Here is an 11410-nt window from a genome sequence, read left to right as displayed (position 1 = left end):
CAATCATGTGTGATACTGTCTGCTGAGCCACTGTATCCAATCCTATCATGTGTGATACTGTCTGCTGAGCCACTGTATCTAATCCTATCCATAGTTGATAGGGTCGTAGTACTATAGATATGCTGTCTCATATACACACACACACATTTGTTTGGATGGACACATATGTATTGTGGCTATTTCCCCTGACATTTTAAGTCCTTAGTGACGCCCCCGGCTGCTAGTGCTGCCTTGTTGGGTCACTTAGGAGACCGTCGGTCATGAGAAGTTTGCGGGGGGGGGGGGGGCAATAAGAACTTTTGCATCGGGGCCCATGAGCCTTTAGCTACGCCCCTGGTCTCCTTCTTCCATTGCTCCATGGTCCAGTTCTGATGTTCACTTGTCAATTGTAGGTCCTTTCGGCAGTAGACAGGGGACAGCATGGGCATTCTGACCGGTGTGAGGCTATGCAATCCCAAACGCAACAAGTTGCAATGAAATGCGTGTTCTGACAACTTTGTTTCATAGCCCACGTTAACTTTTTCTAGCAATTTGTTCTAAGTAGCTCTTCTGTGGTCTCAGACCAGCTAGACTAGCCTCTGCTCCCTTGGGCATCCATTACCCAGTTGCTGGTGTTAACCACTGCATACCAGGAAAACCATGAAAGATCTGCCGTTTTTTAGATGCTTTGACCCAGTCATCTATCCATCACAAATGGCCCTTTGTCAAAGCCGCTCAGTTCCTTACCCATTGCCCATTTTTCCAGCTTCAAACACATCAGCTACAAGAACTGTTTGTTCACTTGCTGCCTAATATATCCCACCGCTTGACAGGCGCCATTGTAAGTAATAGTCAGTGGTTTAAATGTTATTGCTGATCTGTGTATGTCCTTTTATTATAACCTTTATTTATGAATACAAATTTCATAAATTTTAATGTAATGAGAATGCCAGGCATAATCTGACGGCACATCACATCATAGCAGTCATAATAGAGGTTTAGTCATTGTAGTAGGTAATTTCAAGGTGAGGCTCAAGTTGTGGGAAGACCCAAACACACTGCCTCAGGCACATGACATTAGAATTGTTCTGTTCTAACATGTTTCAGTTCTGGTACCAGACACTGAATTTTTAGCATTTGTTACAAAAGCCACAATTATAGTAGGTGTTTATATTCAATCATTTGGGAACCAGGACTACCCATGAAAACAAGCTGTGAGTTCTGTGGCTTCCATTCTATGAAATGTTTTTCTAATTATCATTTGGGGTGACTCCGTGTGAATTCGGTTACTCTAGTCAAAGTAGCAATTTCACTTTCAGGTAAACAGTTATTTTCAGAGGAAAACACAATGGCAATCTAGAATGTAGAAAGACTATTTGTAAACATCAGCCATAGGTGTTTTGTATTTACTATCTGCTTTGTCAAACCTGACACTTGAGACTGTTCCACCTCTCCTGTTGTTATCCAATGCCATCCCTCACTGTCAGTCTCTCCATTGGCTGCCAATCACATAATGGATACAATTCCAAACCCCTATTCCAATATAAATAGCTCTCTCACCCTAGGCTTCCCCCTACATCTTTTTGGTTACCTCCAGATACCAACCCAAAAGCAACCTCCATTCTGTTTATGACCTTCTGCTCCTCTCTTCTCTTCACAGTCAGTTTCAAGACTTCTACGTGTCTCTCCCCTGTTCTGTAATTCCCTCAAATGGCTATTTGATAATCTCAAGCCTTAAAATGCACCCTCAAAATCCCCTCTTTTTAAATATTAACAATCTGTCATTCAGTTTATATTCTAGAACTGTCCCAGCACTGGTATTTCCACTGTCTAAAGATATGCTGCTGTGTTCACAGCTTCCATGACAGCTATGCTGGATTATTTCCAAATGGATACTGGCAAATGCTGATGTATCCCATTGACTTTAAGGGGATAAGCCAGAGATCTGTAGGGATTCGATTTTGTGTTTTTTTTTAATGCAAAAATAGTACTGCAGACTGTGCTACTCTTGCCTTTAAAGGTTATGTAAACGTTTGAAAGTGATTTTTTTTTTAAATAAAAATGTCAGTCAGTGTGTTTGGTGCAAGTTTTAAATTAGTTTTTATTAAAAATTATTTTTACTTTTTGAGATACAGCTGCTTTGTATCCTGTATGCAGAGCAGCTGTATCTTAAGCTGAATCGGACTGACGGGTTCAGTGTCAGCGGGTCCTGTGTGTCTCTGCCAAGCAGGATCCACCTGTTATCCATCACATCTAAGTTCATAACGCTGAACCCGTCAGTCCCACGGACCTGACAGATTCAGGTCTTAGCAAATGATACAGCTGCTCTGTATACAGTATACAAAGCAGCTCTATCTTAAATATTCAAAATAATTTTTAATAAAAACTAATTTGAAAGTTGCACCAAACACACTGACTGACATTTTTATAAAAAAACAAAAAACACTTTTGAAAGTTTACATATCCTTTAAAGCTAACAGAAAGACAGATGGTCACCTCTATGAACCCTATTAACGCAAATGTGAGCAGAGCCTTACTGTATTCTTATGCCCATTTTTAAGTGCCATGGTAGATGATGGAGCTATATTAATACATAAGTGATTATCATCATTATTATTAGTAATAATATATTAGGAAAACGTAGTGCTATGTGTTACTCCAAAGCAATACCTTTGGGCAAGAGCTACTAACAGCTTACTGCGGAGTTATGCAGCTTCTATGTATAGTGCATACATAGAAGCTGCATCACAAAAAGTAAAGATCATTTTTAATAAAAGTCAATTAGAAAAATGGGTTTAAGAACAAAATACATACACTTAATAATAATAATAATAATAATAATAATAATAATAATAATAATAATATAAAAAGGCTTCAATGGTTCACATAGCTTTTAAGCTGATTGATCATATATGATATAAATAAAATAATATTTTTGACTGTTGTGTGTTGTTTTTGTATTGGGTTTAGACTTTGTAAGCTTAAATTTCTGTAGAGAAAGACATCCTGAAAACTGACACACACAATAACTTCAGTGTGGAAGATTGAATGTTTCATCAGACTCCAGTTGAACATAGGTGAGGATTGATGAATGTTACAAAAGTTGGTATATATTCTCTGCTTCTGCTTGATTTGACAGCGAAAAGAACTCTTAAATATAATGGGGGTGATGTATCAATAGCGTTGTTTGTACTTTGCATTTGTTTCAGGTGTGATGCCTCTGAATTTGCAGCATATTCAAGCAGATTTCATTTGACATTGACATTTATTGAAACCTGGACTGGAGAAAAGCCTGTGCTATACGTCTAGTTTTAATACATTTATGCCATTATATCAGACATAAATAAATAACTGACTTACTGAGTTGATAGAAGTTTCACTATATTGTGGCTGCCTTGCCACACCTTATTTTTTACAAAAAATAAAAAATTTTGGCGTTTTGGGAGAAAATTGTATTGCCTATATTTCCTGTTCAAATTGATGAATGGTTCCTAATTTTTGGTGTATTTATTTAAAATCTTTATTTTTTGAAATGAGAAATAATAACATAGAAATGTATACACATCCAGAATGATACAGATTGATATGGAACAATATGCAATGATATATTACAAGTAATACAAGAGAATCATTGTATGTGCTTAGTGTGTATTAACTCGTAATCAAAGAGTGGAAATTAATAAAAATAAAAATGAGAATAGGAATAGAAACGATAAAACAAAAGAGAAATCAGGCTATGTTCACACGGGGTCTTTTGCCGAGTTTTTTGACGCGGAAACCGCGTCGCAAAACTCGGCAGAAACGGCCCGAGAACGCCTCCCATTGATTTCAATGGGAGGCGTCGGCGTCTTTTTCCCGCGAGCAGTAAAACTGCCTCGCGGGAAAAAGAAGCGACATGCCCTATCTTCGGGCGCTTCCGCCTCCGACCTCCCATTGACTTCAATGGGAGGCAGGAGAAAGCGTGTTTTCTGCCCGCGGCGCTCAATGGCCGCGGGCGAAAAACGGCGCGATCATTGCTATTCACACGGAGTATTTTGGGGGAGGAATATCTGCCTCAAAATTCCGTTTGGAGCTTTGAGGCAGATATTCCTCCCCCAAAATACTCCGTGTGAACATAGCCTAAAGGTACTCGATATGATTCAGTAAGTATCACATTGAAAACTATGATCAAGGTTTATAACCCTGTTGAAGTTACATAAGCACATATAGGTACATTTTAAGATAGAGAAGAACATGAATAGTACAACAACTCTATACTTTGGCAGATGTAAGAGACTATTCTAAGAGCATGTGAAGTGTGTCAGCGCCCAGACACTCCATGGGGCCCATAATTGTATCAATTGTTTGTGCATTCTAGACTCCCAACTGGACAATTCTACTAATCTATAAATTTGCCTAACTCTAGTGAGCCACATAGAGACATCTGGTGGTTGTTTATCCAACCATTTAATAGGGATGAGAAGCTTTATTACAATTATAAGGCTATGTTCACACGGAGTATTTTGGGGGAGGAATATCTGCCTCAAAATTCCATTTGGAACTCTGAGGCAGATTTTCCTCTCCCTGCACGCCGTTTTTCGCCCGCGGCCATTGAGCGCCGCGGGCATAAAACAGCGCGAAATACGCTTTCTCTACCTCCCATTGAAGTCAATGGGAGGTCAGAGGCGGAAGCGCCCGAAGATAGGGCATGTCGCTTCTTTTTCCCGCGAGGCAGCTGGTGCATTGTCATGCATGAAGATAATTTTGCTACGGAAGGCACGGTTCTTCTTTTTGTACCACGGAAGAAAGTGGTCAGTCATAAACTCTACGTATTTTGCAGAGGTCATTTTCACACCGTCAGGGACCCTAAAGGGGCCTACCAGCTCTCTCCCCATGATTCCATGACTCCGCCACCTCCTTGCTGACGTCGCAGTCTTGTTGGGACATGGTGGGCCATTGGTGGCCATTCACCAACCATCCACTACTCCATCCATCTGGACCATCCAGGGTTGCACGGCACTCATCAGTAAACAACACGATTTGAAGATTAGTCTTCATGTATTTCTGAGCTCACTGCAACCGTTTCTGCTTGTGAGCATTGTTTAGGGGTGGCCGAATAATAGCTTTATGCACACTTGCAAACCTCTGGAGGATCCTACACCTTGAGGTTTGCGGGACTCCAGAGGCACCAGCGGCTTTAAAGGGAATGTGTTGCCAGAAAAACATGTTTGTTTTTTTTTAATTAAACATTTAGTGTGTAGGTGATTAAACATTGTTCAAATTTTTTTTATTTTTTTCACGAGTCAGGAAATATTATAAATTAATTCTAATTTATAATATTTCCCATTGCTGGTCACTAGATGGAGCTATTCCCGAAATTGCAGCATTGCAAAATTGGGTAAAAAGCCCTCGCTCTAGTGAGCTCTCAGCATCCCCCCCCTCCTTTATCCTGGCTAGTGCCGGGATAAACGAGGGGTTTGAACGGTCTAACCTCCTACACTGTGTGTCGCCATTTTTTGAGCTAACACACAGTGTAGTAGGTTTACATACAGTAGTAAACGTACACAAACACGAACATACATTGAAATCTCTTACCTGCTCCTGCCGCCGCGGCTCCCTCTGGCCCGTCCACTCCGTCTGCTGCCGCTGGTCCAAGTGCACAAGTCCGGAAGCCGCGACCGGAAGTAGTAATATTACTGTCCGGCCGCGACTTCCGGTCCACAGGAAAATGGCGCCGGACGGCGCCAATTTCAAGTTGGACTGTGTGGGAGCGGCGCATGCGCAGTTCCCACACAGACGGCGTACATAGAAGTGGATGGGACGGGACCCGTTTGCAGTCTCTATGGGACTGTGGCTGCCGTATTCCATGTCTGTATGTGTCGTTAATCGACACATACAGAAATGGAACAAAAAATGGCAGCCCCCATAGGGAAGAAAAAGTGTAAAAATAAGAAAAAGTAAAACACAAACACACAAATAAATATAAACGTTTTTAATAAAGCACTAACATCTTTAACATATTAAAAAAAAATTTGTGATGACACTGTTCCTTTAAATACCTGTTTGCTGCTTTGCAATGGCATTTTAGCAGCTTCTCTCCTAATCCTATTAATTAATCTGGCAGAAACCTTCCTCATTATGCCTTTATCTGAACGAACACGTCTGTGCTCTGAATCAGCCACAAATCTTTTCACAGTACGATAATCACTCTTAAGTTTTCTTGAAATATCCAATGTTTTCATACCTTGTCCAAGGTATTGCACTATTTCACGCTTTTCGGCAGCAGAGAGATCCTTTTTCTTTCCCATATTGCTTGAAACCTGTGGCCTGCTTAATAATGTGGAACGTCCTTCTTAAGTAGTTTTCCTTTGATTGGGCACACCTGGAAAACGAATTATCACAGGTGTCTGAGATTGATTACAATGATCCAAAGAGCCCTAGGACACAATACCATCCTTGAGTTTAATTGAAAAACTAATAATTAAATGCTTATGACACTTAAATACAATGTGCATAATAATTTGGAACACGGTGTATTGATAGTGGCCATGGTTGGTACAGTACTACCTTTGCATAGGTCACCTATGAAGATAGAGTTCATTGAGCGCCACTAATTCAAGGGGTCATCAAATTTTGGGTATAGAGTGTAAGGGGTTAAATATGCCGACATTAAGGGTGAGGGAAACTGACACATGAATAATAGGAAATTTCTGGGTAAACAGCCGGCCCTTTATCATTGGGCTTTCTCTATCCACTCTCCCCACCCCTCCCCCACCACCCCATTGGGTAGATAGAACCTGAACTTGGAAGTTTTCCAAAGTAATTTGTTTAACTAAGGTCGAATTTGAGCTGGACAGTAATTCAAGATGTGTCCTGAGTTGTATAGCATGATAATATAGTAGTATATCTGGAAGACCAAAACCTCCTGATGCTTTGAGGAGGGTTAATAGCTTATATGAGATTCTAGGGCGGGACTGGTTCCATAAAAATCTAGAGAACATTCTCCTAGTCTCTGTAAAAAAGGAAGTAGGGATGGAAATAGGAGCAGCCTGCATTAAGTATAAAAATGTAGGTAAAATAAACGATTCTGGTAAGTTCTTTCACAATATCATCGGAATCTACATATCTCGTAGTTGATCAGAAACTGACCTTAGTAATGGGATAAAATTAAGGCGGTAGATAGCGTGTAGATTAGTAGATATCTTGACACCCAGGTAGGTGATGTGTGTTGATGCCCATTTAAATGGGAAGTCTCTCATGAGAGTAGAGACTACATATGGAGTTAAAGTGATGCTCGGGTCCCCACATTTTGAGTGTTTAATCCTAAAATTGGATAAAGCACCAAATTCCTCTAACAATTTCAGTAAGGCAGGGAACGCAGTCTTAGGATTCGAGATAAACAATAACATATCTGCAAAAGCATCTACTTTGTGGTCTTTATTGGCCACCTGCAGTCCCTGGATATTGGGATTTTGCCTAATGGCTTGAATTAAAGTTTCTAGGTTAGTATGAAAAGGGTAGGGGACAGTGGACAACCCTGTCTCGTACCATTAGTTATTTTGAACAGCGATGACAATAGACCATTAGCTGTAACCCTAGCTGAGGGCGAGGCATAGAAAGTAAAGACAGTATCTACCACTGCTGAGGGAAAGCCAAATTTAAGCAATGTGAGGTACATATATTGCCAGTCCACCCTGTCAAAAGCTTTTTCAGCATCTGAACCTAGCAATACAAGGGGTCTTTTGAATGTTTTAGCATAGTTTATGGCATGAAGAACTCCATAAGTGTTATCTCTACCCTCCCTGCCTCGCACAAAGCCAGACTGCTCTGGATCAATCAGTTTGGGCATAACAAGGGCTATTCTATTCGCTAATAGCTTCGCCCATAATTTAACATCCGCATTTAGAAGTGAAATAGGGTGATAGTTCCCACATTGATCTTTACCCTGTTTATGTAGTATTGCTATATGTGCCTCAAGGGCTTGGGAGTGTGGAGCGCAACCTGAGTTTATCGAGTTGAAGTACTCTACCAAAGAGTCAACTAGCACGTCAAAGATTATCTTGTAATAGGAAATCGGAAAGCCATCTGGGCCAGGACATTTGCCATTCGGTATTGTCTGCATGGACCGTCTTAATTTCAGCAGAAGTGACTGGGGCCAGGAGTGGTGTCACATCTTCGTCAGCTAAAATCGGAAGGGATAATGTTTCCAGGAAATTAAGTATGGCCTGGCGTTTACTATCGATAGAAGGGACTGGGTTAGTAGAAGCGAAGTGTAAAGGATCTGCCAGACACAGCTTCTGTGTCGACGCCCGTGGTTAGTCAGTCTGCACCTGCTCCTAAGTCTGATCGAGTGACCACTCCTTCTACCAATCAGGCTGGGAGGCTGAGGAGTGGGAGAACCTATCACAGCCTGGCCTGACGGAGCTAGCTCCTGCCCTCTGTCTATTTATACCGTCACTTCCTGCTCCTCCTTTGCCTGTGATTCTCCTGTTTCCTGGCTCTGCTGCTTCTGCTTGAACTATTTGTCCCTGATTCATATTGACCCTAGCTTACTGACTACTCTCCTGCTCTGCGTTTGGTACCTCGTACACTCCAGGTTTGACTTGGCTCGTTCACTACTCTTGTTGCTCACGGTGTTGCCTCCCTGAAGGTGTTACAGTGCTTCCTGGGGTTTGCTAATTATTACAGGAGATTTGTTGCTAACTTCTCGGTCATCGCTAAGCCTCTTACGGATCTTACTCGCAAAGGTGCTGATCTCCTCCACTGGCCTCCAGAGGCGGTCCAGGTCCTTAAGAAGTGCTTTATCTCGGCCCCAGTGCTGATTCAGCCTAACCAAATGGAGCCATTCATCGTGGAGGTTGACACCTCCGAGGTGGGAGTGGGTGCTGTCTTGTCCCAGGGTACCAGGTCCCTCACCCATCTCCATCCCTGTGCCTACTTCTACAGGTAGTTCTCGCCCACTGAGAGTAACTATGATATTGGCAACCGCGAACTCTTAGCCATTAAATGGGCATTTGAAGAGTGGCACCACTTCTTGGAGGGGGCCAGGCACCAGGTAACGGTCCTTACTGACCACAAGAATCTGGTTTTCCTAGAATCTGCCTGGAGGCTTAACCCGACACAAGCTCGATGGGCGTTATTTTTTACTAGATTCAACTTTTTGGTCACCTATAGGGTTGGGTCTAAAAATATTAAGGCTGATGCACTGTCGCGTAGCTTCATGGCCAGCCCTCCTTCGGAGGAAGATCCTGCTTGTGTTTTGCCCCAGGTATAATAATTTCCTCTGTTGATTTTGACCTAGTCTCCGAAATTGCGGCTGATCAAGGTTCAGCTCCCGGGAACCTTCCTGAGAACAAGCTGTTTGTTCCCCTGCAATTCCGGCTAAGGGTACTCAGGGAAAATCATGACTCTGCACTATCTGGCCATCCAGGCATCCTGGGTACCAAGCATCTCATTGCCAGAAACTATTGGTGGCCTGGGTTGCTTAGAGACATTAAAGCCTACGTCGCCGCTTGTGAAATTTGTGCTAGGTCCAAGACTCCCAGGTCCCGATCAGCGGGCTTACTATGTTCTTTGCCCATTCCTCAGAGACCTTGGACCCATATCTCCATGGATTTTTATCACCGATTTGCCTCCATCTCAAGGCAAGTCGGTGGTGTGGGTTGTAGTAGACCGCTTCAGTAAGATGTGCCATTTTGTGCCCCTCAAGAAACTACCCAATGCTAAGACGTTAGCTACCTTGTTTGTCAAACACATCCTGCGTCTCCATGGGGTTCCTGTCAATATTGTTTCTGACAGAGGGGTACAATTTGTTTCATTGTTTTGGAGAGCCTTCTGTAAAAAGTTGAAGATTGATCTCTCCTTCTCCTCAGCCTTCCATCCTGAAACTAATGGCCAAATGGAGAGGACTAATCTGTCTCTAGAACAATATTTAAGGTGTTTTATCTCTGACTGTCAATGTGATTGGGTCTCCTTCATTTCCCTCGTCGAATTTTCCCTTAATAATCGGGTCAGTAACTCGTCAGGGGTCTCCCCTTTTTTCTGTAATTTTGAGTTTAATCCACGGTTCTCCTCCGTTTCACCTGGTGGTTCCAACAATCCTGAGGTAGATGTCGTTCATCGGGAACTGTGCATAGTCTGGGCCCAGGTTAAGAAGAACCTAGAGGCATCCCAGAGCATACAAAAGACTCAGGCAGATAGAAGACGTTCTGCTAACCCCTTGTTTGTGGTCGGGGATCTGGTGTGGCTGTCTTCAAAAAATTTGCGTCTTAAAGTCCCGTCCAAAAAGTTTGCTCCTCGGTATATAGGGCCGTACAAGGTCATTGAAGTCCTTAACCCTGTCTCCTTCCAACTGGAGTTACCCCCGTATTTTCGAATACACAACGTGTTTCATGCCTCCCTCCTGAAACGCTGCTCCCCGTCCTTGGCTCCCTCGAGGAAACCTCCGGTCCCTGTTTTCACCCCTGAAGGGGTAGAATTCGAGGTGGCCAAGATTGTGGACAGCAGGATGGTCCAAGGCTCTCTCAAGTACCTGCTCCATTGGAGAGGATACGGGCCTGAGGAGAGAACTTGAGTACCCGCCCGGGATGTTCACGCTGGGGTATTGCTCAGGAGGTTCCATCTTCGGTTCCCCAATAAGCCAGGTCCACCTAGAAAGGGTCCAGTGGCCCCTCATAAAAGGGGGGGTACTGTAAAGGATCTGCCAGACATAGCTTCTGTGTTGACGCCCGTGGTTAGTCAGTCTGCACTTGCTCCTAAGTCTGATCGAGTGACCCCCCCCTTCTACCAATCAGGCTGGGAGGCTGAGGAGTGGGAGAGCCTATCACAGCCTGGCCTGACGGAGCTAGCTCCCGCCCTCTGCCTATTTATACCTTCACTTCCCTCTCCTCCTTTGCCTGTGATTCTCCTGTTTCCTGGCTCTGCTGCTTCTGTTTGAACTATTTGTCCCTGCTTCATATTGGCCCTGGCTTACTGACTACTCTCCTGCTCTGCGTTTGGTACCTCGTACACTCCTGGTTTGACTCGGCTCGTTCACTACTCTCCTGCTCTGCGTTTGGTACCTCGTACACTCCTGGTTTGACTCGGCTCGTTCACTACTCTTGCTTCTCACGTCTTGCCGTGGGCAACTGCCCCATTTCCCTTAGCTTCTGTGTACCCTTGTCTGTTTGTCTGTCGTGCACTTATTGAGCGTAGGGACCGTCGCCCAGTTGTACGCCGTCGCCTAGGACGGGCCGTTGCAAGTAGGCAGGGACTGAGTGGCGGGTAGATTAGGGCTCACCTGTCTGTCTCCCTTCCCCGTCATTACACGAAGTTAGTAGTGAAATCACTCGTATTTAAATTATACACAGAACTATAGAATGAGGAGCTTATCCTGTTACAAAATCGCAAGAGATCTCTTATGTAATCTTTCAATTTTAGCTATCTGAGACAAAAGCTCACTTATCTGTTTGGC

This window comes from Rhinoderma darwinii, chromosome 4, assembly GCF_050947455.1.
Source record: "Rhinoderma darwinii isolate aRhiDar2 chromosome 4, aRhiDar2.hap1, whole genome shotgun sequence".
In the NCBI taxonomy this organism is placed as follows: Eukaryota; Metazoa; Chordata; class Amphibia; order Anura; family Rhinodermatidae; genus Rhinoderma; species Rhinoderma darwinii.
This window is presented reverse-complemented; position numbering follows the sequence as displayed.